The 27,267-nt window shown below is 38.7% G+C and overlaps 1 protein-coding gene across 1 annotated transcript in view; it reads left to right on the top strand.

Moving 5' to 3' along the window:
* COX15 (cytochrome c oxidase 15) overlaps window positions 1-27,267 on the top strand; it is a 209,034-nt gene that overhangs the window by 48,787 nt on the left and 132,980 nt on the right. The gene's annotated exons all lie outside the window — the stretch shown is intronic.

A 27,267-nucleotide genomic window follows, 5' to 3' on the forward strand; every position in this document is an offset into this window, starting at 1 on the left:
CAATAAAAAATCGCGAGTTTTTGAAAATGCCGATATTATCGCCCGATTACTATGAAATTTGTTTTTTCTCAAAAAATCGCGAAATTATCGTGCTAACTTTAAATTATCGCGATAAGTTCGTAATAATCGCGATTCGATCTGATATTATCGTGGGGGTGGCGGACAACGGGTTTTATAAGGCAAAAAATGAATAGTTTTATAAGGTTTTTAATGGTTGTTTATGTTCTCCTACACTAGATCTAGGATTTTAACCAAGAACATTCTTATTTTATTGAGAGGGTTGTTGAGCCTAGAACTCTATATAAGAGGCTCCCCCTTTTGGCTATTTTTGTTGTTGATTGGATATTTGAGAGAGTATTTGTTGAAGACTCAAGCATAAAATGATCTTTCTGGATTTCTTGGAGACTTTCTTTTTCATGTTTGGCTAATATTTTGGTGCTTCAAACTTGGAGTTAGTGTTGATTCATTTACATGGAAAGGCTAGCTACTTAGATCCACTAGATTAGTGCATCTACTTAGATCCACTGAATTAGTGCATCTAATACTTTGGAAGGAACCTAGAGTGGTATCACCCTCTACTTTCCTTACCTATTTTAGGATTGGTTTAACAAATTGCATTTTATCTCTTAGGAATAATTGCAAATTTGTTATTTCCAGTCCTAGAGTAAAATCAAGTAACTATTTGAAGGAGTGACACCACCTACCCAGGCTACCCTTGCCACTAGTAGAGGACGTGGTCTACCTCCTCTAGCTCCTACTTCTTCAGGTTCTAGAGCACAACAGAGTCCACTACCAACTCCACTGGCATCTACATCTAGAGGAAAAGGGAAAGCTATTGCATTTTCTCGCAAGAGGGGCAGAGGAAATCACTAGTATTAGACTTTAGTTATTTGGTTCATTTCATTGTATATGACATTATGACTCATGCTATGAGATACATTATTATATTTTTTGTTGATATTTTGAGGCTTTGTTGGGACTCAGGAGTCAGGACTTACTATTAAGGACATGATTCACTGTTATGTGTGATGTAGCACTAGAAATGATACTACACATCTTATATATTAGTTCTTTTATCATATTTATGTGTCAATGTATTTATTTTATGTTGTAGATGCGTTAGATATTAAAAAAATTGAAAAAAAATGAATATTTTTGTATTTGCTGATTTTTTCTTGATCTTTATGATTTTTCCGATTTTTTTCCTCATTTTTTTCCCTCGCCGATATTATCCCGATAATGATTTTCGCAACATTGAGATTTAGTCAATCTCATAAGAAAGATGAAGCCCCTCTAGAAATCTATAAATGAAGAAGGATTGAAGTCATTTTGGTGCACCATTGTGCGGATTAATTCATTGTTTCTTGAGCATTAGCTCTGAGGGTTTTAAGATCTCTTTTCTCTCTTCTAATTCGGTGGTGAAAGATTCCACCTTAGTTAGAATTCTATTTCTATATTTATTTTGTTCTGGCACAACAAGGAGTAGCATTTTGAAGCAAATGAGTCCTAAATTGAAGTTGCAATACTAGTAGATCAACAAGGGAGGAGATCGATTCTATTTGTGGCAACCTCATGAAATTCTGGGCAAAAATTAGGGTTTCTGGGTTGGAAGAAACAAAGATCTGTGGTCGACCATGTGGGTTTGAGGTTGGAATTTATGCTATGTGGCTTGATTCCCAAACTCAATGACTTATTTGTGAGGAGCCGTGGTGAAGTCTGAGGTCCGTGGATTGGTTTCGCTCAAATCTGAGTTTTGTCTTTAATTCTGTGTTGGAAAATTCAGATTTGTGGATGAGGGAGATCCCCCAAAGCTGAGGTCATTTGAGTGCAGGGACATTCAAGTTCATACGGTGGTAAAATACCTCTAAACCAATTATGTGGTGATTATGCCAGGTCGAAGCATTCAGACGTGACATTTATGAAGCCGCGCTTCAACGGGTTCTTGAATACTCTGCATTTTGGCAGGAGCTTTTTAGGTTAGTGGGAACTAAATTGACCCCTAGCACTAGCTATCACCTAACTGACGGTTAGACAGAAATTGTGAATAAGTGGATTGAGGGGTACCTATGCAACTATGTGACAGGTCAACAAAAGGCATGGATTAAGTGGTTGTACCTTAGGGAGTGTTGTCGCACAAAGTGTCTAGGCACCGCGACAATGTTTAGAGTAAGGGATGTCACTCTAATCCTTACTTCGTTTAGACCCTCTTCTAGACGAGTCAAGGGGGGTAGTCCCTAAGGAGAATGAAGGAGAATAGCTTGTGAAACACAGGCTCTAGGAGACTTAAGGATGGACAACCTGATGAATTTAGAACAAATCTTGGTCAACCGAGATGGATAGATTAAAATAAGACACAACCATAAGATAAAAATAATTATAGACTAGTGCCTTTATATTCAATTAACCATAGACTAAATAAAAACAAGTTATCTAGAGTAATTTATAAATGTGGCAAAACGACGATTATGAATAATTAAATGTCAACGCCCAAAACTTTATCATGCAAGAGTTTCTAGCAATTAAATCCCAAATCTAGAAGAATTTATCTTTCTCCTATAGTCAATATAATTTTTAAAATATTAATCGTACTTGCCAATAGAGAAATCAATACCACAAAAATTAAAATTTTACACTTAACACCAACGACACCAAGGAACTTTAAATTTGAATGTTAATTATCCCTTAGGCAATCAATTTAATGTGGTAAATGAAGAAATTAAATTTTTAATGTGACAAAAGTAAAACAAATCAAAAGGGTTAATAAATTGAAATTTTAATGGGCCATAGGCCACATTAAATTTTTTTAATGTGAAAGCGCAAGTCCTCCTTTGATTTATTTCATTTTCAATTCTAAAGTCACCAAAATTTATGTTTTTATAGATTTTTTAATGTTTTTCTTTTATTAGACATTTTTTTAATGTTTTGAAAAAATCAAAATAAGTCAAACCAAAAAAAATAAAATAAAACAAAACAATTAGAATCAAATTAAAAAAAAAATCAAAGTAAACAAATGAAATCGAATTTTAAACAAACCTAAACCTAACTCATGACCAAAAAAAAGGAAATAAAAAAAAAGAAAAAGAAAATAAAATCGAATTATTTCTAACCATAACCCATACAAATGAAACAAAACAAAAAACGGGAAAAGTCGAATTGCTTGAGCGTTGTGTATGCAGGTGAGAGCTTGACAGCGACAGGAGAAGAGGAGAGCTCGGGTTCGAGGAAGGAGTGACGACGACAGGAGGAAACTCGACGACAAGTCGAGGGAGACAACAACGGAAGGTCGCAGGTTGCAGCAGAGGGAAGAAAGCCGTGGACGGAGGGAAAGTGTGGAGGTTTGAGGGAGCTGTGAGGTTTTTTGCAGGTTGAGGGAGAAGAAGTCGTGGACAGGAAAAGGAGAGGGAATCGCAGGTCAAGAAGGTGGTAGAATAAGGGATAATGGCAGATTGGAGAGAGCAAGAGGGAGCTGCGGCAAAGGAGAGGAGTCTGGGCAACGTTTGAAGGACTAGGAGAGGGGTTTGAGGGCTGCAAGTTTTGGACGCAGGTTTGTAGGTAAAGGAGATAAGGGAGCCGCATGGAGGAAATGAGAAGGAGATGTGAGGGAAATTCGAGGTTGAGGGAGGAGATTGTGTTGGGCAGAACGTAGTGATGGTAATAGGCAGGGTTTTGAGGAGCTGCAATAGTGCAACAAATAAAGAAAATTTTGAAGTTTGCAGAAGGTTGATAACCTCGAAAACCCCAGGCAGTAGAGAAAGAGAAAAATTGAAAATTTGTAGAAAGGAGAAAACCCAGCCAGCAGATTGGAAAACTTAGATAAATGATAGCCAGAAAACCCCTTAAGACATTTCCAAAAATTCTAATTAAAATGTTAAATCCTTTTGCTTTAGATTTATTGCTGAAACCTTCATGAAAATTTCTAGATCTAAGAATTTCACAACCCTTGGATTGCAAAAATTTGAATAATATCCTGCAAAATTATGTGAATAAACCCTAGAGATCCAGATCTTACCCTCTAGGGCCTACATCTGGACTCAACACAAATTTCTTCCTTAGATCTGTAGCTACACGACAACAAGAAAACACCCCAAACGATATATTCAATGATAAAAATTAAAACCCAGAAAAACCCATGTTAGAAAAATAATTACAAAATTTACAAACAACAGGCTCTAATAAGCCAAATCTACCATTATGCTGCACATAAATTAAAGATTTTATAAATTTTACTGGTGCTAACTCGAAACCCTCATGCATCAATAAAGCAAAAATCTTATGATAAGCTCGAGATTAATTTTGTTGGGCTCTTTAGAAAACACGGATTGGGAGTTGGTTGGTCCAACTGAAATCTTCTCCTAATGCCCAAGGATCTAAAAATCAAGATTTCCCTGTAATATTCAATCCAACCATCAAAATAGAGCGATAAAATAATAATAAAATTCTGACAAATAGAGATACCTGCTATTACGTTCAAAATTTATATTATTATTCAAACCCCAGCGATTGAGCAAGATACCATTACTCAAATCACTCTTCAGAAGCTATCATCAATGGCTTTAGAAAAAAAACTATGCATAAAAACAACACATCTTATAGTATTCCCATGAAGAGTAACACCAGCGGAATTTAACCTCAAAGTCTTTCTTTATTATCCAGAAAAAAGATTATACCAGAGCTTCTTGCTAAGCACACGACTAAGAGGTCGGATAGATCAACTGACAAATGACTTCCTATTCAAAAAAAATCCTCCAACGTCTAGTTCGAGTGATCTTCGTCAAAACAATCTTGATCGTTGTTGAAGATTAATTTTTTTTCAATCTCATTCGTTGAAATATTTAAAGATTTGGGGAAAATCGAAAATTTTAATTAAATGCATTTAAATTAACTCAAAAATGAAAATTTTGAGTTAATTTCCCAAAAAAAATTGACTTTGACTAAACCCATAGGGATCGAAGGTTTAAAATTTGGCAAAATAATTAATTTATCTTAGTCCCGGGACCTTTTAAAATTTAATTTTTTAGGACTGACGAATTTTGCCTTTGGAGAATTTAAGTTTACCTAGGACCTAGAATTAATTAAATTTCTGGCTTAGGATTTTAATTAATTTTTTGGCCAAAAAATTAAATGAATCAACATATGAGGGGATAAATTAATTTTCCAACTCTCAAGACACTTTACATCATGATCTTCATATTTTTTACATCATAAGGGGGAAAACCCATTTGTAATAAACCCTCACAAACTACCCATTTCTGCGACACAAATATAATCCAGCAGACGAAGCAATTTGTAATAAAATAACCTAACCAAATAGTTAAGATTATTCATAAATTATTTTTACATAGACTCAATCTAGAACACCAGGACTCACTTAAGATCTTAGTGACAAAATCCATTTCAGCTTTGGGGTAAGACAGGAGGAAAACTCTGCCGACCATCCGAGAATGGATCGGTGAGACAAAAAACCTTCTAGAATGTAGATCGTCACCATAAAGGTAGGTTTACCAGAAAAGTAGGTTTACCTAGGTCGTTACATACATGGCACAGATCTGCTGAGATTATTTACATCATATACATGCAAAATGGGTTTACATTATAGCATCTTGGAAATCAGGCTGATGATGATAGTTGAACGGCACAAACACATCGATCAGGCGCTATCCCTTTTGCGGAAAAAATGGGGTGTAATGCTATGGGTCGTTGACACGTAGTAGTCAACAGGGAGCATTGCTACAACACCACCTACCACTTGTCCATTGGTATGACACCCTTCAGAGCTCTATATCGATATGATGCACCATCCTTCATTGACAAAATTTTTGGAGACAACAAGGCATCTCTTGCCAAAGACTGGATACGGGAGAGTCAGGATATTCTCAGGGTACTCAAGGAAAACATACAGGTTGCTGAAAATTGACAGACGTTGTACGCAGACTAGCATAGAAAGAGCGCAATTTTGAGACAGGAGATCTTGTTTTCTTGCGATTGTAGCCCTATAGACAGTCTACACTCAAGAAGAGCAGAGCGGAGAAATTGAAGCTAAGATTTTATGGGCCTTACAAAGTTATCCGTAGAGTGGGTGAGGTGGCATATGAGTTGGAGCTGCCAAGTGACAACAAAATCCACAATGTATTCCATTTGCCTTGCCTCAAAAAGGTTGTGCATCAACAGGGCATTACCTATGTTGAACTGCCACCATTGGATGAAGAAGGGCACCTGGAACTGATTCCGAAAACGATCATGGCCATGTGAGAAGAAAAGTTAAGAGGAAGAGTAATTCTAGAATATCTCATCAAATGGAAAAATTTACTGGAGGAGGATGTGGCGTGGGAAGGAGAACGAATTTTGTAGCACTCGAATTTGCAATTGCTTGAGGGCAAGCAATTTCGGGCAAGGGGGACCATAATGTCCTCTACGAATTATGGACGAATGGGACTCATTAGCCTATCTATCCCCTAGGCTATAGTCCACCAAAAAAGGGGAAAAACCCCAAAATAACCATTATTGGGCAAGTTTTGGGGCAGTTGGCCTTAAAAAAACCCCAAAGTTAGGGTTTGGAGTAAGGTTTACTCAATCCTTAAGAATGATGAAGCCCCTCTAGAAATCTATAAATGAAGAGGGATTGAAGTCATTTTAGAGCATCATTGTGTGGATTAATTCATTGTTTCTTGAGCATTAGCTTTGAGGGTTTTAATGCCCCTTTTCTCTCTTATAATTTCGATGGTGAAAGATTCCACCCTAGTTAGAAATTCTATTTCTAAATTTCTTCTGTTCTGGCACAACAAGGAGTAGCATTTTTGAAGCAGACGAGTCCTAAATGGAAGTCGCAATATTGGTAGATCAACAAGGCAGGAGATCGATTCTATCTGTGAAAATGTCACAAATTTTTGGGAAAAAATTAGGGTTTATGGGCTGGAAGAAATGAAGTTCTGTGGTTGACCCTATGGGTTTGAGGCTGGAATTTTTGCTATGTGGCTTGATTCCCGAACTCGGTGACTTATCTGTGAGGAGCTATGGTAAAGTCTAAAGGTCCATGGATTGGATTCTCTCAAATCTGAGTTCTGTCTTTAATTCTATGTCAGAAAATTTGGAACTGTGGATGAGGGAGATCCCCCGAAGCTGAGGTCATTTGAGTGCAGGGACATCCAAGTTCATATGGTGGTAAAATACCTCTAAACCAACGCTGTGGTGATTATGCTAGGTCGAAACATTCAAACGTGACATTTATGAAGCCGCGCTTCAACAGGTTCTTGAATACTCCGTGATACAACTTTTGAGCAACCCGAACATTACAATTAAAAAGGCAAGAATAGAGTGTGGGTTTGATTTTTTTCCAGTTCGTGCATTGAACAAGTTGTTGATTAGAATGATTTGACATTTTTAATTAGTCCAGATTATTATTTTGGACATAACATGGATCTATAATATTGTTTAACTTTACTATTTTGGATGTAACATTCTTTGGCATGAACTATATCATTTGGAACTCTAGTTGTTGGAATTGAACTACAATACGTTCAATATATATTGTTCTATGAAAGTAACTACACTACTAGTGAGCTATTGAATGACACAGTATCGATTGCATTATTGAATGAACCATTAATGTCATTAACTTAAGCGACTACATTAGAGGAAGTAAATTAACTGCTACATTAAATTCTCGAGCAAAAATTACCCTAGAATAGCATAGTGGTATTAGAGCACAAGAATCTTGCCAGCTTGTGAGTTTTGTGCATGTTTCCTGGAGATACGAGTAATGTTACAGTTAAGAAGAATAAGGGTAATCGCAGGAAAGCCATGGAGGGTAAGGAGGAATGAAGAGATCTAGACACCAAGGATCTCTTACATGTACTGATACATGGACAACCAAAAATATCAAATTTAATATTACAGGGGCAACAACAAGGACAATAGATAATGCACACTTTGGCCCAGGGTCAACAAAAACTTGCTCAACTTATGGCTCATCTCATAGGTAATAAAAATGTCGCTTGCAACAACATAACTAACATGGAAGGGAATGGGAATCATAACCCTCGTCCTCCTAACACTAGGGAAGCAAACAAAAGGAGTCATCGACCGTTGCTTCCTAAATTCACAAATAATCAAGTCACGGAAAACCAAGAAGTTGTTCAACCAAACAGACTGCTTGATAGTTACTTTTGGGAATATGCAACGATAGAAGAAAACATGCGAGATGCTATGACCTTCAATGAATACAATAATTTGAGATTCAGAAACAAACCCAGGGGACAACCTAATTTCGATCTAATATGCAAGGTGAGTAAAATTTCGCTTCCCTCATTTAATGAATCATCTAAATGTACAGCAAGAGCTTGGGTGCAAAAATTGGACACCTACTTTAGGCTCAACCCTATGCCAGAAGTAGACGCGATCCAATTTGCCACATTACATCTAGAAGGGGAAGTGCATGAATGGTGGTATCATGGTTTAGTAACATTGGGGCATGCCAACATTACTTCCTATGAAGATTTTACACAAAGGCTAATAGAAAGATTTGACCGAAAGAACCCAAACATCCACTTCAGAGAATTGGCACTTCTCAAGCAGATGGGCTCGCATGAAGAATTCATTTCAGAATTTGAACGTATCGCTATCATGGTCACATATATATCTGAAGAAAGATTAGTCATGCTTTTTACGGAAGCTTTATCCGAACCACTACAAGGTTGGGTAAAAGCATTCAACCCCACGACCCTTCAAGAGGCTATCAAGAAAACTCGTGATATGGGGAATGCAACAGTCAAATCTAAAGCTCCTCCCAAACCTTTCATTCCTCCAAAAGATAAGGAGAAGAAGGCCCCTCAACATGATTGGCCCAAAAGGGACAGGTTAGATGAGGAGACTCGAAGCGAACTAAGGAGGAAAAAACTATGTTTTACTTGTAGGGAACCATGGGAACTTGGACATCGCTGTTTAGGAAAGGGGAAGATTCACTACATCGAAGTGCTCTCTGACGATGAAGAAGAAGAAGAGGCCACTCCAAGTATTGAAGAAGAGCCACCACAGAAGGAAGCAAAAGAAGAAGAAAAACCTAGCAGTTACAAGGAAGAACCACCAGAAGAAGCGAAAGGTGAAGAAAGGGCCAATAGAGAAGAAGTCTCGTCCCCAAGTCAAGATTGCAACCCTTTCCGGTACACCCAAGTATTACACCTTCAAGGTCAGGGGAGTTGTCAAGGGACAACGCATCACAACACTAATTGATGGAGGAGCCACACACAATTTCATTGATGCAACACTGGTGGCCAAAAGAGGACTTCCCACCAAAGAGTTCGAAGGCCTGGATGTAATAGTTGCAGATGGATACAACTTGGATTGCACCCGAATGATCCTAGGTTTGAGCGTAACTCTCGGTAACTATACTTTTACTAGTGATTTCTATGTAATAGATCTTGCAGATCTCAATATGGTATTAGGGGTTCAATGGTTGTATTCATTGGGCAAGCACACAATGGACTACCATACACTGGAGATGGAATTTAAAGCACCAAATGGCAGTAGGGTAGTCTTGAGAGGTATGGAAAATGGTGGGCCACAGGTTGTTTCAGCTAGAAGAATGGAAGCTATCTTCAAGCACGACGATGTCGCATATGCAACAAATTGCAGGATCATGAGCCAAAAGGTACCCAACAACGATAAATCGCAATACAATATAGATATTCAACAAATAATAGACAAGCATGCTTCAGTGTTTGGTGATATTCCTCCAGGATTGCCTCCTAAGAGAGGATTCAAGCACACTATAGAACTGAAGAGGGAGCTAAGCCTGTGATCACCACGCCTTACCCAAAGAAATTCAAGGATGAAATAGAAAATACCATCCAGGAGCTGTTAGAAATTGGCCACATCAAACCTAGCTTGAGTCCATTCGCCTCATCCGTGGTCTTGGTAAAGAAGAAGGATGGCACGTGGAGAATGTGCATTGATTACTGAGTGATAAAAAATAAAACTATCAAAAACAGGTACCTTATCCCCAGGATCGATGAATTACTGGATGAACTTCACAGAGCAATTTACTTTTCAAAAATTGATTTACGATCAGGGTACCATCAAATCTGAGTTCGAGAAGAGGATGTGCCGAAAACAACATTCTGATGCCATTATGGACATTTCGAATTTTTGGTCATGCCGTTTGGGCTAACCAATGCCCCCGCCACTTTCCAATCCTGTATGAACAATATCTTCAACAAGCAACTAAGGAAGTTTTTATTAGTGTTCTTTGATGACCTTCTCATTTACAACAAAACATGGGACGATCATTTGAGGCATTTGGATACAATTTTGAGCATTATGCAGGAGCAGTCTCTCTATGCCAAAGCGTCAAAATGCGAGTTTGGGTTGACAAAGATTCTTTATTTAGGACACATAATCAACGCAAAGGGAGTATAGGTTCATCAGGAAAAGATTCAAGCAATATTGGATTGGCCCACACACCCAAAACCCTAACAGAATTACGAGGGTTCCTCGGGATCTGCAACTACTACCGACAATTCGTTAAGGGTTTCTCTTAGTTAAGTGCACCTTTGACAGACTTAACCAAAAAGGGAGCATTCAGGTGGACAAAGGAATCTGACAAGATGTTTAACAAGTTCAAAGAAATAATGAGCTCATGTCTAGTCTTGGCTCTTCCCGACTTTGGTCAACCATTCATATTGGAGTGTGATGCATCAGGGGAAGGAATAGGGGTTGTCTTAATGCAAAAGGGTCACCCTATCGCATTCGAAAGTCGGAAGCTTCAGGACACAAAGAAGCTTTACTCCATATATGACAAGGAGATGTTGGCTATCATGCATGCTTTGGCAAAGTTCAGGCAATATTTGGTTGGAAATAGGTTCATAGTTAGGATAGACCACAACAACCTGCGTCATTTCCTGGGGCAAAAGGACCTAAACAAGCGGCAACAAAAATGGGTAAGCAAGATACAAGCTTATGAATTTGATATTGAGTATGTGAAGGGAAAGAAGAATGTTGTGGCCGATGCACTTTCCAGGAAACCAACAACATGTGCCCTCATGGAACTCACAGAAGATTGGAAGGCACACCTCACAGCAGAGTATGCCAAGAACCAGTTTGCTTGTGCACTAATCGACGAGATCATCTAAGATGACAGGTACAAAATAATTGATGGAGTCATTTATTATAAAGACAGGGTATACCTGGTTCCTGAATCTACACTCAGGGAAAATATTTTGAAGGTTACACATGATATTCCCTTGGCTGGGCATCAGGGATTCTTCAAGACATATCGAAAGATTCAAGAACAATTCTCGTGGAAAGGGATCAAGGAAGATGTGATGAAATACGTTAGGGAATGCATGACATGCCAACAGAATAAGTTGAGCATACACATCCTGCAGGTCTTCTCCAACCCCTACCAATCCCAGAACAAAAATGGGAGAGCATCTTGATGGATTTCATCACAGGGTTACCCAAAGCACAAGGGAAGGATTGCATCTACACAGTGGTAGACAGGTTGACTAAATTCACACACTTCTTTGCCATCTCAACTGATTACTTGGCCAAACAAGTGGCAAAATTGTTTTTCAAAGAAGTCTTTAGACTGCATGGGCTGCCAAAGAATATAGTCAACGATCATGACAATAGATTTATGGGTGCATTTTGGCAGGAGATTTTCAGGCTAGTGGGAATTGAATTGACCCCTAGCACTAGCTATCACCCTCAAACTGATGGTTAAACAGAAATTGTGAATAAGTGGATTGAGGGGTACCTACACAACTATGTGATAGGTTAACAGAAGGCATGGATTAAGTGGTTGTACCTTGGGGAGCATTGCTACAACACCACCTACCACTTATCCATTGGGATGACACCCTTCAAAGCTCTATATGGATATGATGCACCATCCTTCATCGACAAATTTTTTGGAGACAACAAGGCACCTCTTGCCAAATACTGGATACAGGAGAGTCAAGACATTCTCAAGGTACTCAAGAAAAATATATAGGCTGCTGAAAATCGATAGAAGTTGTACGCGACTAACATAGAACAGAGTGCAGTTTTGAGACAAGAGATCCTATTTTCTTGCGATTGTAGCCCTATAGAGAATCTACACTCAAGAAGAGTGAAGCAAAAAAATTGAGGCCGATATTTTATGGGCCTTACAAAGTTATCCGTAGAGTGTGCGAGGTGGCATATGAGTTGGGGTTGCCAAGTGACAACAGAATCCATAATGTATTCCATGTGTCTTGCCTCAAAAAGGCTGTGGGTTAGCAGGTCACTACCTCTATCGAATTGCCACCATTGGATGAAGAAGGGCAACTGGAATTGATTCTGGAAATGGTCATGGCCATGCGAGAAAAGAAGTTAAGAGGAAGAGTAATTTTGGAATATCTCATCAGATGGAAAAATTTACTGGAGGAGGATGCAATGTGGGAAGGAGAACGGATTTTGTAGCACCTGAATTTGCAATTGCTTGAGGGCAAGCAATTTTGGGCAAGGGGAGTGTAATGTCCTCTATGAATTGAGGACGAATGAGACTCATTAGCCTATCTATCCCCGCAGGCTATAGTCCACCAAAAAAGGGGAAAAAACCCCAAAATAACCATTACTAGGCAAGTTTTGGGGTAGTTGGGCGTAAAAAACCCCAAAGTTAGGGTTTGGAGTAAGGTTTACTCAATCATTTAAGAAAGATGAAGCCCCTCTAGGAATCTATTAATGAAGAAGGATTGAAATCATTTTAGAGCATTGTTGTGTGGATTAATTCTTTGTTTCTTGAGCATTAACTCTAAGGGTTTTAATGTTGAAGAATGTAACTAGTGTCGGTCTTCATAATTATATTTAAAATGTATTTGTCAAAAGAAAGAAAAATAAATTTTATTATTAAATAAATTGACTTATTAAAGCATGGGTTTCATGCTTGGGTCAATTGTTTTTAGGTCAAAGTCTCCATTGAAGACTTCTAGGGTTTATGTCAAGTGTTTTTGTCCATGTCATAATGTAAAGAACCCTTTTTGGGATTTATTTGTCAAGATTTTTATTTTATTTTATTATGAAATAGGTCAATTAGGCCTCCACCAAGTCAGCTTCAAGAAAGGACAAATTGTCCTCAACAAGGGAATTTGACTTCATAAACTCACTATATATTGGAGCAACTCGACTCATTTGGTAACACATCTCTCACTAGTTTGAATTGCAGTAGTTGGGAGCAGAAAAAGTGCAAAGTTCAAGAAGGAAGTTGGAATCAGAGTTTTTGTGTCTCTCTCTTTCTCCCTCATGTGCAACGAAATTCCGACGCTGCATCAAAGACGGGAAATTGCATCAAAGCTGTGAAGCTGCTAGGCTGGAGCTATTGAAGTTGCTAGATTGAAACTGCAGTCTTAAAGCTGGGTCGAAGTTTTGAAGTTGGGGGACGAAATTTTGGATTGGACTTGCATTTGAGAAGCTGGCACTTGGTAACTTTGAAAGAGATCATCTATCAGAAGGAAGAGCTGATTTGGTGGAGGAAGGTCTGTCAGGCCAGGAGTAACTCCAGTTTGGCATAAAACTGATACAATTTATTTCATTAGGTAGCTATTGTTATATACAAAGAATGTGACTGCTCAGTTCATCTTCTGATGACTGTTCACATTCCAAATTCACCCAATCGCAGAGGATTAGGTGTCAACATTCCCCCCTTAATCTGAAGGGATGTTGGTGAGTCCAAGCATCGTTCTGAATCTTTCAAGCTTTTCTCTTCCAAGCGCTTTGGTGAAGATGTCTGCAATTTGCTCATTTGTGGAACAATGACGGAGATGGATTGTTTTGGCCTCAACATGATGTCGGATCAGATGATATTTAGTATTGATGTGCTTTGTACGATCATGGAACTTTGGGTTCTTGGCCAACTTTATTGCAGAGGTGTTGTCAATCATGAGTGGAGTTGATTGTACTTGTTTTACCTGCAAATCTTCAAGAATTTTCCTAAGCCACACAATTTCTTTCGTTGCTTCAGCTGCTGCCACGTATTCTGCTTCTGTTGTGGAATCTGCTGGAACTGATTGTTTGCGTGATCTCCAAGAGACAGCTCCTGATCCAAGACTCATAGCATATCCTGAAGTAGATACCCCAGTTTCTTTGTCTCCATCGAAGTCTGAATCAGAGTATCCAATCAAGCTGAAGTCGTCCACCTGTGTATACTTGATTCCAAGGTCTTGAGTTCCCTTCAAGTACCTTAGAACTCTTTTTGTAGCAGACCAATGTCCCTTACAAGGCTTTTGCATAAACCTGGAGAGGATTCCAACAGCAGACCAATGTCCCTCACAAGCTGTCTATACTTTGTTGCATCCTCGAATTCCTTTCCTTCAATAGATGTGAGCTTTAAGTTTTGTTCCATTGGAGTAGAAAGAGGATTGCACTCTGTCATGCCAAATCTGTTTAACAAATCTCCAATGTATTTCTTTTGAGAAAGAAATATGGATTTTGGATGTTGGGTTACTTCAATGCCAAGATAGTAATGAACATAGCCCAAATCAGTCATTTCAAAACTTTTCCCCAATTCCTTCTTTATGGATGCAATGTAGCTTTCATTATTCCCTGTCATTAAAAGATCATCTACATATACCACAAGATATACAACTGTTTTGCCAACTTTCTTGACAAATAAAGTTGCATCATCAAGATCAAAATGATTGAAGTTGAGTTTCAGAAGATGCTCAATTAGTTTTTCATACCAGGCTCGCGGTGCTTGTTTGAGGCCATACAAGGACTTCACAAGTTTGCATACTTTTTGTTCATGTCCTTTCACAACAAATCCTTCAGGCTGGGACATAAAAACATTCTCTTTTAGATCTCCATTCAAGAAGGCAGTTTTTACATCCATTTGATGGACTTTCCAACCGTTCTGAGCTGCTAGTGCAAAGAGTGTCCGGATGGTGGCCCATTTTGCAGTGGGGGCAAAAGTTTCCTCATAATCGACCCCTTCCTTCTGTGCAAAACCTTTTGCCACAAGCCTAGCTTTGTGATTGTCAAGTGAGCCGTCAGCTTTGTAGACCCACTTGCAGCCAATTGGTTTGGTTCCAAATGGAGGATCAACCAGCTTCCAAGTGCCGTTCTTTATGAGGGCATCATACTCCTTTTGCATCGCTTCTTTCCATTCATCATGAGAAGCAGCTTCTTTGAAGGAAGTTGGTTCAAAATCTGTATACAAGTTCAATTCACAATCATAAGAAACATCCATATCAACAGGTGAATTAGAGTCATCTACATCACCTCCATTTTGTCGGTTTGAATTTCTGGTTCCTGTTTTTCCAATTTCATCAAGATGAACACTTTCAAGTGTCTTTGTCAGCCACTTTGGGGGACCTTTCTGAGATGGTCCAGGCTGCTCTGTTGATTGAGTTGGGACTGAATCAAGATTGAGTCTCCCAATTCTATCAATTACATCCCTTAAAGCATCATCCATTGTTGGAGTTTCATGCAGGGGAGATTGTTCTTCAGAAGAAGATTCCACATGTTGATCTAGTATAAGAATCCCCCCTTCAAGATGTGGAATCTGATTATCAAATTCTTGAAATGATTTTGTTTTTGCGAATCTATCCAAGCGATCAAGTTGCCGCTCAACAACATTGTCAGATTTGGATGATTAAAAAAAATGACATCTCTAGATACAACAAACTTTTTATTTGCTTCATCATAGAGGCGGTATGCTTTGGAGGTGTTTGAATACCCCAGGAAGATACACTTACGACTTCTAGCACCAAGTTTGTTTCTATGTACCTTTGGTATCAAAGCATAACAGGTGGAACCAAAGATCCTGAGATGTTTTACCGAAGGAACATGCCCATACCACAATTCATAAGGAGTCTTGTTTCTTATAGCATTAGATGGACATCTATTCTTTATATATGTAGCACATAGAACATCATCAACCCAAAACATTATCTTTACATTTTTGAAGAAAAGCATGGATCGTACCATATTCAAGATTGTTCTATTCATTCTTTCAGCTACACCATTCTGTTGGGGATTATAACGCACAGTTGTTTGATGTTTGATCCCATGTTGGCGAAGATAGTTTTCAAATTCATTTGATGTATATTCTTTTCCATTATCAGTGCGAATAGACCCAATATGAGATTGTGCATCATTTTCAATCCATTTATGAAAATTCTTGAATGTTTGAAAAGCATCAGATTTGTTCTTCAATAAATAAACCCAACACATTTTGGTGTAATCATCAACAAATGTCATGATATATTTATTTCCATTTGCAGAAGGAACAGGCATTGGACCACATAAATCTGAATGAATGAGTTCAAGCTTCCTATGTGCTCTTGAATGTGAATCATGAAAAGACTGTTTGCTATGCTTTCCTAGAATGCAAGCATCACATTGCTTATGTTTCCTAGGAATTGTAGGCAAACCAGCAACACCATTTTTCTTCAATAAGCGGAGACTGTCATAGTTTAAATGTCCAAATCTAGCATGCCATAATAAACTTGATGGAAGTGTACCTTCTTCATGATGAGAAATATATGAGAAATGTTGTGCATGAGCAGAGGTTCCTTGCAGTTTGAGAAGCCTTTCTTCTTCTATTCCCCTCATGACAAGTGAGTGGTCAGATGCTTTTCTTACCTCAAGCTTGCCATCAAACATATGAATGGAGTGACCTTGTTGGCGGATGTGGACCAAGGACAACAAGTTTCTCTTGAGCTGTGGGAGATATAGAACATGATCCAGAAGAAAGTCTGGAAGACCAGGCAGTTTAAGCTTGATTGTGCCAAGCCCTGATGGCTTGATTTTTGACTGATCTGCAAAGTATACTGCTCCATCAACATTGATAGTGAAATCTTCAAAAAAATCTTTTCTATGAGTCATGTGACAGGTTGCTCCTGAATCAAGCAACCAATCATTTTTCGAAGATGCAAGTGAAGCATTAAACAAATCTTCATTTACTCCAATGTTACATTTTGCCTCAATATAGTGAGCGGATTCAGGTGCTTTACCTTTGTCTGTATCATCAGTTTTACCTTTCTGTTGGTTTCTTTTCTGCTCAATTTTGTCCCATGGTAGCTTGCATGTAGAGGCATCATGTGATCCATTTCTTTTGCAGCGAATGCAGTGTAAGTCTGCCTTTTCTCCTTGAGAATGTCTGCCCCCCCTCCCTCTGAAATATCTTCCTCTTCCTCTTCGTCCACCTCTTCCTCTTGTAGAATCTTGAGTAGGATGCTTTTCTTTATGGGCAAGGCACACAGTCTCTTTAGAATATTCAGGGGCTGTCTTCTTTCCAAAGGCTTTCTCTCTTTCAACAAACCTTTTCACAAGAGAGTCAAAGGTTATATCTTTAAGATTTCCATTTGCTTGTAAAGACTCAAGATAATTGGAGTAGGTAGGATAGAGTGCCTTGAGAAAAGCAATAAGAGGGATATCCAGCTCAACCTTAGTGGAATTGATATCATGCATTATAGACTTTACTTCAGATGCAAGAGCAAGAGGATCATTATTTTTCAATTCAAGAGTGAAGAGTTTAATCATGAGCTGAACAACTTCAAGTGCAAAATGTGAGTCATAGAGTTCTTTAAACTTTTGTAAGGCTTCAAAGGCAGTTGAATATGACGAAATATGGCGACTCACCTCTTCATTTACAGATGCTGCGATTAATGCATAAGCTTTGTTGTTCTTGTTTTCCCAAATGACGAGCTCTTTGTCTGAGGTAGGCTGTACTGGGTCTTTGTCTCCTTCTCCGACACACACTCCTTTCCACAACTCATTGAAGATGAGGGTGTGTTTTATCATCCGGGACCATTCAGGATAGTTCTCCTTGCCAGTGAGAACTATCCCTACCATGGAGATGATTGAATGCATTCTGTAAGAAGAAAAAAAACTTCTGCTGATAGAAAAACAATATATATGTTATACCTTCCACTTCTCAACCATATAACATATCGCCATAAAAATAAAATTTCATTCCACGCTCACTGCACCAATGTTTTCATGTAAAAAAAAATATCGGACCAATGCTTTTCATGAATTCATCCCAAATTCAACACGCCATTGCATAGACTATTTAATGCACATAATAAACCCTTCGCATTCCTTGATCAGTGTAAACTACACAGAACTCAATGTGGTGCACATATAGTTCAGGGATAAATTCACTGTTTAATATGCAATGCACAAAGTGGGCAGCGTTCACTATATATATGCAGCTTTCCAACAAAGATAAGTTTACATCTTCTTACAATAAAAAACGCAGCAACATCGTAGTACCATGAGCGCACGGCGCATTTGACATTCTTCAACAAAACCTCTCCTTTCCAGAGGCCTGAACCCTCGAATATATCTTAATTCTGTCTAAATCCATTTCTTTTGCAGCGAGTCATTGTCGAGCCGCGTCTCGTTCTGAACCACAATCTTCTCCAACTTTAGGGGAACTTCAATACGTGGGCCGGTGGATTCGAACCGGCGACCGAGATGGCAAGCATTTGAGACAAAAACGTTTATATCTTACCGCGTCAGGGGGAATCTGTAAACATTTTGGCCCAGATATTATTTGTCATAGGTTTTTGCATTCAAGATGTTACGGTAGGTCGCGGTGTTGAGCCCCACGATGGGCGCCAAAGCTCCAGGCAAACAAAACTATGATAAAAAGAGACGAGAGGTGTTGAAGCTCCAGGCGAACAAAACTATGAGAAAAACGTTGCTAGTGCAGTCTATCTCCCAGGATTATTCACCATTAAGAACAAGAACAAAACAGTTTCTGAGGAAGTCGAACACAGCAACCGCAGAGGTGAAGTGATCAAACAGAAAAGCTTCATGGAGAAGCAGCAAAGGATGCTGGAGTGGCACCGGTACAATTACCGACCTCCATCGCATTCCATACCATTGTCAGAAACGTAAAGACAGGCTCAGGCTCATTCGGATGGCGGAGGTGGGGAATTGCAGCGGCAACCACTAAGGTAGCAGCATGATAGCTGTGTAAACAGTGAATAATTTGAACCTGGGCTGCAAACTGACAACGAAAATATATCTACAGTGAAAATGTCAGAACCTGAATTATATGGACAACGAATTATAGTCAAGCGTACAGGCACTGCGTGGAGCAGGTCATTCAGGCGTACAGGCACTGCGTGGAGCAGGTCATTCAAGCGTACAGGTGTTCAGGCTACACAAATAACAATTGGGAAAATGGCAGTATGGACAGCGCTTTTGAATGGAGAGAAGAGGAGCAGAATAGGGAGTTACAAGGCACAATAGCTAAAAAAGGAGCTGGCTCTGATACCATGTCAGGCCAGGAGTAACTCCAGTTTGGCAGAAAACTGATACAATTTATTTCATTAGATAGCTATTGTTATATACAAAGAATGTGACTGCTCAGTGCATCTTCTGATGACTGTTCACATTCCAAATTCACCCAATCGCAGAGGATTAGGTGTCAACAAGGTCTTTTGGTCTAGGGTCTTGGTCTATCTCAATTTGAATCTACTGAAGGAAGAGTTTTGACTGGGTTTTTGATTCAAATGGATCCAAGAACACTCTCTAAGTCTTGAAATCTCTTAAAAACATGCCAAAGATCAAAACAATCGCATGCCAAGAGCCCTTAGAATGGCTGAAAAACACTATCGGGAGGCAAAAACTAGAGAAAACTGTGAAAAAACAGAGTATTGGAGGCGTGAGCAATGAATGCACAGTAGCCGTCAGATCTGGCCGATCAACGGTCCAGATCTGATCGACAATCGCAATCGGCACAGGTAGACAACAGATATCAACGCAGACTACATACCACTTGCGACGGCGACCGACGGAGTCAACTAGGACCGTCGATCAAGCGCGCAGATCGACGACCCACGTTGCATCGCATGATCGCTATCGGAGATTACAAGAGCACTTACAACGGCCCGGGGTTATCGCGATGTGCGATTGCGATCAATCGCATCGCGGTATCGCAATCGGGGCTACACAGAGGAGCGGGCATATACACATACACATCTGCGATCCGATGAACCGGACTCGACGATTATATAAATATTATTTCATAAGATTTGAGATCTGCAGAAAGGGCATTTTTAATGTATTTTTCGTATTTCGTTCATTAAACGAAATACAAGGGGTGAAGCACCGATGCGATAAGCCGGACCCGAAAGGGTTCCTTAAGGCTATTATATATTGTTTCAAGTCCGGAGAAAGGCCATTTCTAATGCATTTTCGTAGTTTTAACGTATTTCTAAAATACAAAGGGGAACCTTGGAGCAGGGCCGAAGCGACTTGCGATAGCGATTGGGGACGGACCCGATAGGGGAATAGATCGTATTTAAGGACTTTTGAAGTCTGAAATGAACTGTGTTTTGGTGGAATTTCACAGTCGTGAATGCATTTTCCTGTGTTAGCAGAAAACGACCGCGTTCGGGATTCTGAAGGATTTCAAGGGCCCGAGGCACTCTTACGTTGCCGAATAGGTGGCCACCTCCCCTTTAGGCGTTATGCAATGATTGTGTAACGCTGGAAGAGGGATTCGAGCGGACAGAGGCCCGGGAGACAGAAAGCCGAGAAGGAGAAACGAACAGGCAGCCCAGATTGGCTTTAAAGCCATAGCAAACAGAAGACAGAGTAGGCAGTGCCGAGACAGAGCTAAGATAGAGACAGAGAGTGATCCAGAGAGTCTGTGTACTCAGAGAAAGCTTGAGAGGTTCAAGCAAACTCTTACTGTTATATTTGTGTGTATTGAGTCTCAAATTGAGCTCATACTGTTGTAAAAACTTTGCTTGAAGACATAATAGAGAGGTCAGCACTGAAGGCTGGACTAGGAGATGTAGCCCAGGAGCATTGGGTGAACTCCTTATTAAACTTGCTGTGTTTTTATGTGTTTGTCTATTGTAGTGTTTTACTGCTTCATAGTCTATGTATTTCGCAATCTGATCGATCCATTGCATAAAATAACATAGGCAAATCCATGCACATGAGTCTGTAATACCTTATTAATTGTCTTAGATCTCATTATCAGATCAGTTTTCCCCTATAAAGGGGTTTTAGCCCTCGTTGAGTGCCTACATCTGGTGTCCATGATCTTCATGCTTTTGCTTTGATGATTGCTTGATGAGAAAAAGATAAAGGAAGAACATAAAGAAGCTAATAAGAACATAATAATATCACAGGTAATTATCAACATAAGAAAATCTTTCTGCTTTTCCGATTTTCTAACATGGTATCAGAGCTAAGGTGAAGAAGGAAGAAAAAGGCAGCCTGAAGATCTACTATAAGGAGAATAAGGAGTTTTAAGAAGTTGAATAAGAGTCATCAAGAAAAAGGATTATATAAGGAGATAAGTCTACTATCTACAAGATCTATGTCAAACTCAATGAAGGGAGAAAACAAATTAGAAGGAGCCTCCAACTACAGTGCCTAGAAAAAGAGGATAGATCTCATCCTCGAGAAGAACAAAGTTTTGGATCTAGTTCTGGGAAAATTCAAGAAGCCTACATATGATGCAAAGAAAGCTAAGTTTAGAGAAACCAAAATCTTGGCCATGAACCTAATAGTGGATGGAGTAAAGGACAACCTCATTCCATACATATCCAACATAGATTCCGCTCAAGAAATGTATGAAGCTCTATCTAAATTGTTCACTATCAAGAATATTGGTCAAATAGCAAGTCTCAAGAATGAATTAAGAAATATAAAGATGATGAAAGACGATACTGTGGCATCCTACTTTATAAGGATATCTAGAATCAAAGATGAACTCCAAGTAATAGATAAAGTTGTCCTAGAAAAGGAGCCCGTAATTATTGCTCTTCTAGGACTACCGAAATCTTGGAGTGCCTATGCATCAAGACTTAACAATTGGACAGATACACCAACATTTGAGCAAATGTGGAATGCATGCAGTCAAGAAGAAGCTCGAGTTTCGCTAACTAACAACAAGGAGGATGAAGAAGAAAACATCTCAAATGCCTATTATGCTCATCACAAAAAGAAGGGAACCTTCAAGAAGTTCAAAGGACCAAAGAAGAAGGTTGACCTATCCAAGATCGAATGTTATAATTGCCATAAGATGGGTCATTATAAAGGCCGTTGTCCGGAGAATCTAAGGAATAAAAGAAGAGATAGGGATCAAGCAAATATTGCCAATGAAGCGCCACCTAAGAAGAGCAAGACTGAAGAATCGAAAGTCAAGGACTTATACTACTAAGTCCTCTCTCTCTTATCCCTCTTAGTCTTTAGTTTAAGTTTTGAATTGTTTTCCTTTATGTTTTGATTTCTTGAACTTGTAGGTCTGACATGTCTTATTAGAACACCTTTTATTTTGATAAGTTGTAGGTTCCCCTCAAGATTAGATTAAGAGGGAGGCTCCACCATTTTACCAAAAAGTTTCCTTAGTTAGGAAAGCTTGCTAAATGTTCAAGGGTCATAGAGGAGACTTCAAAGGATAGACTTGAAGCATGGTAGAAGTTCTATTGCAAAGGAAGTCCTTCAAGAATTGATGTCCTACAAGGTTTATTAAGGAACAACTCAAGGTATGTCTCGAACTATAACCTTTGTTATAAAGTTCTCTTCATATAAAAGGTACGATCATTCTTCTTTTAAATTTTGCTTTACATTACTGACATTGACATGTCTAGGGTTTTGAATCATAAAGATTCTTGTTAGGGTGATTAATCACTAGATTAAATCTACCGTCGTTACATTATCATTCTTGTGGAACCCCTGAAAGGTTCACTGTAAAACTTTAACATAATGGTATGTCGATGCTAATATTGAAACCCTTAGTTTACTTAGGGTTGTTGATGAAATATAGAATTCCTATTCGTTTGATGTTTTGGAATTGTTATAGAAAACCTAGATCTTTAGGGTTTGGTAATTTAGGATTTATGAACTAAACATGTTTAATATCTATAACAAGGTCCTATGAATCAATCCCTAGGTATTTGTTCGTCTGTCTCATCAAATCCCTAGCCTGATCAAAATTGTTATATGTCTAACTCTGATGTATTGATGTTTGTGTAGATATTGGTGTGTATTGCTAGTGCATGAAATCCTAGATATGTATTTACAATTATGCTGACCTAATTATTGATGCTCATAGATTGTGAATTCTAGGGTTTGTAACAATGCCCTAGTAATTGATATTCTAGGATATGATAATATTGTTTTATGATATGATTTAGTTTTGATGATAGGATCTAGGGTTTGCAAACAAACCCTAGTATTGTCTAACATTTTGCAAACCCTAGTGGTGTCAAACATTGTTGAAACCTTAAATCATAAATGCATGGTAGGATTGTTATTAATATTAACTGCTAATATCTAAGGCTTTTTGTCTCAAAGTTGGAATCTAGGGTTTGCAGTAAATCGTAGTAGTAATATTGAGGTCCTAGATAGAATGAGACTGATTTCTTGATTGAGTTGCTTTATATTGTAGTCAAAGGGTTTATGACAATAACCCTAGCAAGAAGTATGTGTTTCTTGTTGATCATGAACCTAACTAGGTGTTTGATGTCTAAAGTCTAATTGCTTCCATTATATTGACATGATTATGATATAGTTAACTTCATGCTTTTGTATTTGGTTGTACTTGCTATTTAGGTTGTGTAGGTACATAATCTTCGAGATGTTGGAGATGTTCTTAAGTAAAATTGACTTGATAATATTGGTGAGCATGATAAAGGAAGGAATGAAGCCATGATAGGTTCTCAGATGTTGATCTCCTGAAATTAAGAGGGGGCATGGTTAGTAGAAAAGAGTACATCTCCCCAATTAAGAGGGAGAGCATATTATAGTAGTCATGATGGATACCTTGAAGAAGTAATTGGAGAATGAATGAAAGTACTACAATGTACTGAGAATGTCTTGATGTTGCTAAAGAAATGAAAGAAGAAAAGCTTCCGACTAGTTGCATATGAATAAGTGGCATCAGGATGATTGAGGACCCTGAAGGTTTGTGTTTACTTGTATATGTATATTTGAAAGTTTATTATTAATTAGGGTTTGTGTTTGAATAGGTAAATCTCTCCATGAAGAAAGATGAACACTTTGGGAAGCATGCTTGGACAAATGGATATATCTAGTTTATTAGGGAGAGATGAAGCATCTAATGGCAGATGCTTGGGAGGACATCTGGTTGACCTATGTGTGTTTGATGTCTAGATCCCGAAGAGGGAGGGTGGCATTGGTCTTAGAGCTCTGACCTTGGATACACACCTAGATCCCTACATTGATGGTTAGTAAGCCTGATGGTACCTAGACTGGTTGAAAACTTTAGTCCATCTTAGTCCCACCCGGATAGATAACCCTAGTCAGGTATCTAGTCCGAGGCACTGAGTGTGCCAGAACTCTTTGTAGTTCATTTTGGACATCTTCCATGTACCTCTATAAATATAGGTAATTATGAATACCTCCCTAGTTAAGAGGGAGTGTTGAAGAATGTAACTAGTGTCGATCTTCATAATTATATTTAAAATGTATTTGTCAAAAGAAAGAAAAAGACATTTTATTATTAAATAAATTGATTTTAAAGCATGGGTTTCATGCTTGGGTCAATTGTTTTTAGGTCAAAGTCTCCATTGAAGACTTCTGGGCTTTATGTCAAGTGTTCTTGTCCATGTCATAATGTAAAGAACCCTTTTTGGGATTTATTTGTCAAGAAAGAAAATTTATTTTATTGTGAAATAGGTCAATTAGGCCTCCTCCACCAAGTTGGCCTCAACAAGGGAATTCAACCTCACAAACTCACTATATATTGGAGCAACTCCATTCATTTGGGAACACATCTCTCACAAGTTCGAATTGCAGTAGCTGGGAGCAAAAAAAGTGCGAAGTTCAAGAAGGAAGCTGAAATCAATGTTTTTGGGTCTCTCTCTCTCTCTCACTCGTGTAATGAAATTTTGAAGCTACATCGAAGCTGGGCAACTACATCAAGGTTGAAGCTGTGAAGCTGCATCAAGGTCGAAGCTGTGAAGCTGCATCAAGGTTGAAGCTGTGAAGTGTTGAAAAATGTAACTAGGTTCGGTCTTCATAATGACATGTGTAATTGTGATTTTATGTAAATGATGAAAAGAAGAAAATAAAATTATTTATGTAAGTACTTGAATCATGGGTTTCATGATCAAGGAATTTTATTTTTAGTTAAGGTTCCCATTGTGAGCCTTTAGGTTTTGTCATCTAGTCATAAAAGTCATATTGAGTCAATGTCATGTATGAAGGACCCTTCTTGGGCATGTTACATTTTTGTATGAGTCATTAAATGTATAAGAAGGCCCTCCAAGACCAAGCAAAGGCACCTCCTACAAGTCGACTACAAGATGGAATAAATAATCTTCACAAAAGGACATGTCGGCTCACCCTCTCTCAAGTCGGCCTAATTGATGGGGAAACAACTATAAATAGGGTAGTTCGGATTTCATTTGGAGAATAAATTTTCAGTGAAGAAGAGGACTGAAACAAGAAGTGTGAAAGGGTCAAAGAAGATAGTCTTATAGCTAGTGAAGAGAAGGGAAGGTAGAGCGAAGTCTCTAGCATTGTTTTTGGGATAATCTATTCAACACGTGCGAGAAAAGAGGCTTTGTCCATTACAAAATAAGCCGAGCTCTTGTTGTGATACTTGTAGGTCATAACAAGGAGAAGATCAAGGTATATTACAAGCCGAGTTACCAAGGAAGAGACCTCCTACTAAAGCAAAGGAAATCAAGGCATAAGAGAAGGTCATATGCATGAGTTAGGGTTTTTGAATTAGGGTCAAAGATTGCAGACCTAATTCAAGGAGGCCGAAATAAGCGAAGGTTTGAAGCAGAAGGAAGCCAAAGTTGAAGAGAAGCCGAGAAGGAGGAAGGAGCAGAAGGTTGACTATCGTTGACTAAGGATCTCATCAAGGAAGCCTTGTGTCTTGGTCTTGGAGTGGCAAATAGGTCAAGGGTCTTGGTCTTGGTATTCATCAATTGAAGTCTCTATAAGAAGAAGAATTTGTTCGGGTTTTCCTCTCAAGTGGGAGAGGTTTTGGCCCTGGTTGATAGCCTATATTCTGTGTCTCTTGTCTCTTTATGGTTTATGCATTGGTAGTTGTTTGATGAAGAATAACACTATAATAACATAAGTAAAAGAAGATCCTAATCTAAGAAGTAAAAAGCATTCACAAGCAGTTATCAATAGAAGAGAAATCACTTAATCTCGATGCCATAGATTTCTCAACATGAAGCTACTAGGATGGAGCTATTGAAGCTGCTAGATCGAAATTGCAGTCCTAAAGTTGGGTCGAAGTTTTGAAGCTGGGGATCGAAATTCTGGATTGAAGCTACTTTTGAGAAGCTAGCACTTGGTAACTTTGGAAGAGATCATCTATCAGAAGGAAGAGTTGACTTGTTGGAGGAAGGTCTTTTGGTCTAGGGTCTTGGTATATCTCAATTTGAATTTACTGAAGGAAGAGTTTTGACTAGGTTTTCCTCTATAAAGGGGTTTTAGCCCTGGCTGAGTGCCTACATTTGGTGTCCATGATATTCATGTTTTTTGCTTTGATGATTGCTTGATGAGAAAAAGATAAAGGAAGAACATAAAGAAGTTAAGAAGAACATAATAATATCACAAGTAATTATCAACATAAGAAAATCTTTCTGTCTTTTCGATTTTCTAACATTTAAGACCCCTTTGCTCTTTTCTAATTTCGGTGGTGAAAGATTCCACACTAGTTAGAAATTCTATTTCTAACTTTCTTTTGTTCTGGCATGTTAATTTTAGGCATGTTATATGCTTAGAGTAATTTATTTCAATTTTCACAGTTAGCTCAATATGTTTTCTAGATTAGCAATCACATTAGCGTTAAAATAAATTGCAGATATAACATAAACATAAATCGCAGAAGAGAAGCCAAGACAAGAGGACACAAGATGTGGTGCTAGCCAGGGACAAACCCCAATGTGGGGAAACCCTTGATCAATTCTTGTTATATGTTCTTCAATAGTTCAACAGAGAGAGAGAGAGAGAGAGAGAGAGGACATTTACAACAGAAGTCAATACTTTCACTTATCTAGATAAGAGAATAGATCATCTCTAAGAAGATGATACATGAGATCAGTTGAAGACATGTTGCTTCAACTGATTCTGCAAGGTGACTCCTCCACCTATCATTGTGCTGCATCTCGTCGTCATGCTGCACCTCACTGCACCATGCTGCACCTATCATCACAATGCTGGACCTTATGACCATGTTGTACACATCATACTGCTGCACCTTATGCTGCATGTTGTCCTAGTCTTTAGCACTGTTGTAACTTGTGCCACTGCAGCACCATGCTGTCACCCATGTGCTTGCTGCATCAAGTA

This window comes from Pinus tabuliformis, chromosome 4_2 (assembly GCF_031772625.1).
Source record: "Pinus tabuliformis cultivar Carrire ecotype Pingquan chromosome 4_2, CPIR1, whole genome shotgun sequence".
In the NCBI taxonomy this organism is placed as follows: Eukaryota; Viridiplantae; Streptophyta; class Pinopsida; order Pinales; family Pinaceae; genus Pinus; species Pinus tabuliformis.